The following is a 3,233-nucleotide window of genomic DNA, read 5'->3' as shown; positions in this document are numbered from 1 at the left end:
AGAGAGAAAAGGATGGATGAAGAGGAGAGAACACGACAAATCTCCACCTGTCAAGATGAACAGCCACGCTTCTTCGTTAGCAAAAGCAGAATGAGCAGTTTGGAGAGGATGCTTTCCAGAAGAATCACCCCAAATGTGCTGGCCCTCAACACAGGGAGATGCTGGCAGGGAGGAGTCCTCCCTGCAGAAGAGATGAGGGTGTAGCCACTACCCGCATGCAGGCATGTACGTTATACTCACCGCCGCTGAACCCCAGCAGGCCAACTGACTGCTCAGGCAGAGCTATTTTGGCACATCCAACAGCGCCTCTCCCCACCATGGTGATTCGGCTGCTTCCAGCACGGCTCACCTGCCCCAGCCTCTCCAAAACACAAGCACAGCCCCTCCACAGCCTCGTGACTCGCTCGGCAGCTTGGGCAGAGCCCTCGTTCGTGCTCAGGATGGGGGGGTTGTGCCGGGTGCCATGTCCTGCTGGCACAAGCACAGAAGGGACGAGGAGGAGCAAGGGAGGGCGCCGAGGCACCAGCTGCCAGCCTGGGTTTGCCACCCCCTTGACTGGCAGGGCTGTATCTTAAGTGTACCCAGTTGGGGCTCTGCTTTGCTACAAGCCTAAAAATCCCGGTTTAATTTGGCAGAGGGGGAAGAGGGGAGCAGAAGACACGCGCGGGGTCACAAAACGCACATGTGCCAATAGAGTTCACATCGTTTATCCCTGTGCGGAGAGGAGATGAGCTCTGCCAGCATCAGATACCTACTCAATAAAAAACAAAATTGCTTCCCAAGGACTGAAGTAATCCTCCTTCCCTCCCTCCCTCCTTTGCGAGGAAGTATCCGAAACGGAGACAACCCACAAAGGCACAGTGCAAACCCACAACTCTCAACTCTCCCATTATACACAGATTTGCAAACAACGTTCGTCTGGGCACAAAAAATAACTAACCAGGATGCAGGTAGGTCAGCACCACGCACTGCCACCCATCCAAAGAAAACGAATCCCACGGATATTTTAAGAGGAAGCGCACGTCCAGAAGCCTCCACGCCTCTCCAGGGGGAAGCAGAACATCCAGTTTTTAATTGGTAGCTTAGTCAGAGGCCGCTCTGTCTTCAGCTGCCCTCACCTTGCTCAAGCAGACGCACCGCGCTCAACCATCTTCCTAAAATGGGCTTTGGGGATGCTCTGGCGCAGCGCTTGAGCCAATGTTTACGACGTGCGCCAATTATTTGGGGGTGGGGATGGAGCACAAACATATGGTGCCAGCATTCCCCCGAAAAACCGGGAATCCCAGCAGCAGCAGCACCAGGTACCCACGCTGGCCTAGGTCAGGAGGAAGGAAAAACTGACCAGGTTTGTTTGCTTGGTCTAGTTTAGTGGACAAGAAGTATTAAATATTTAAAAAAAAAACCAAAACCAAAACAAATATTTCGAGGTTTTACTACAAAAAAGGGGGTGCAGATTCTGTGCTTTTCCTGTACTGGTTTGAGTTCAAAGGGGCTTAGCTCCAGGGTGACGGTAAAACAGAAACAGATCCCACACCTCAAGTGTCCCAACGAGGAGGTTGGTTCTGGAAAAGGGATCCCCTCTGGGTTTGACTCAGCAACAAGAAAACAACATCGGAATGAGGGGATGAAGATGCCTCTAAAAGTTGCTTTAAGTCATTACTGAGGTGTAACAACTTCTGGTAGTCACCGAGACCTGACCAAGCTGAAATACGAAGAGATGAACACCAAAAAACTGAGCAACCAGAGCTTTTCAGAGACAAGCAAGCAGAAGCCATTTTCGGAAGGCAAGAGTCTCAGCACAGAGACGAGAGCCTTTTCCAGAGAAAACAGCACCAAGCAAACCCCTAAAGCAGCACACCTAAACGTTAACAAAAGCTTACATTGCCTGTGCTACCTCAAGGGGGAATTACACTGAGCCCACTCACTCCTTCGGCTTTGAGGCATCAGGGGGAGATGAGAGTTTGAGACCTAGCAAATTAAGCAGGAAGAGAACAGCCAGTCCGTAAGTCTTTTAATCTTGTGTGATAAATTCCAATCCAGACCCAAAATCTATTAAGAAATCAGAAACTACAGACTGGGAAAGGAGTGAAGGCCAGAATTTGTTACCGCCCTATTTGCAACATAAATGCCTCAATATACTTTGAGGAGCCTACATCCTCACCAAACTTCTGCAGAAGACAGCAATAAGATACAATTATAAATCATTGCCTCCTTTTTTTTTGTCTATTCTTTAAGAAGTACTCCCCCTTCCTAAGAGGGGAATACTCTGTACTTCGGCTATGTCAAAGAGGAGTTAATTAGCCTAATAATACCACTGGCTGCCAAGGTAGGTGCATATAGCTGATACTTGTAGAAGGCTCAGAAAGTCAGAGATACCTCTGACTACTCAGGTTGTTGACACGGAAAGATGTGCTCCAGGAAGACACCCTCGATCTCTTTCTACTGCACCAAAATACAATAATGTAGAAGTAAAATAAATAAAATAGCTGAAGCAGCATGACTGCAAGACAAGAAACAACTACCAGTCGTAGAAGATATTCTAAAAGCTCTTCCAGAGAGGATCTCCAGATCACCACATGCAGGACACCAAAGTGCCAGTGGGGAACAAAGGGTTGCTCATCTGCCCTGCAGAAGGAACACAGGAGCCCCCTCAGACCCCCAGTTTATCTGCATGCTGAGGCGCTGAAGGAGAGAGCCTAAATAACCACTGGCATCAGAGGAGAGCGAAGGAAGGAGCAATGCCCGCTCCTCCTCGCTGCGCACACATGGGGAGTGACCTTGTGAGCACCCCTCCAGGCTCCTGAGAGGGGTCTGCTCCCGGAAAGTGGCTGCTGGGCACCTCATCGTCACCAGGAGAGTGTCCAGGGACTTTAAAAGATAGTAGGATCCCACAGCGAACAAGGGCCCCCTTTCCAACCTAAATCCCCCTCACCACCCCAATACCACCCAGGGGTGGTGGAGGGGCTCCTCCTAACCCGAGGCAAGCAGCCGGCTACCTCCTCCCCAAGGGAAAGTGGCCATTACGGGTGACTCTGCCGGACAGGCCCTCCATCCCCAAGGGAGTTGTGGTCCTCGGCCCCCTCTCCACCCCACGACCTACTTACTTCCTCCCCCAGACTACGCCTCCCGTCGCGCCCCGCGGCCGGGCCGGCCCCGGCGCTTTGCTCGGCGGGGCAGGGCACAAAATTTTCCACGGCACATGCGCCCTGCCGCTACCCCAAACCCTCCCCCCC

The sequence above is a fragment of the Mesitornis unicolor genome, unplaced genomic scaffold (genome assembly GCF_000695765.1).
Source record: "Mesitornis unicolor isolate BGI_N332 unplaced genomic scaffold, ASM69576v1 scaffold25668, whole genome shotgun sequence".
NCBI classification, from domain to species: Eukaryota; Metazoa; Chordata; class Aves; order Mesitornithiformes; family Mesitornithidae; genus Mesitornis; species Mesitornis unicolor.
This window is presented reverse-complemented; position numbering follows the sequence as displayed.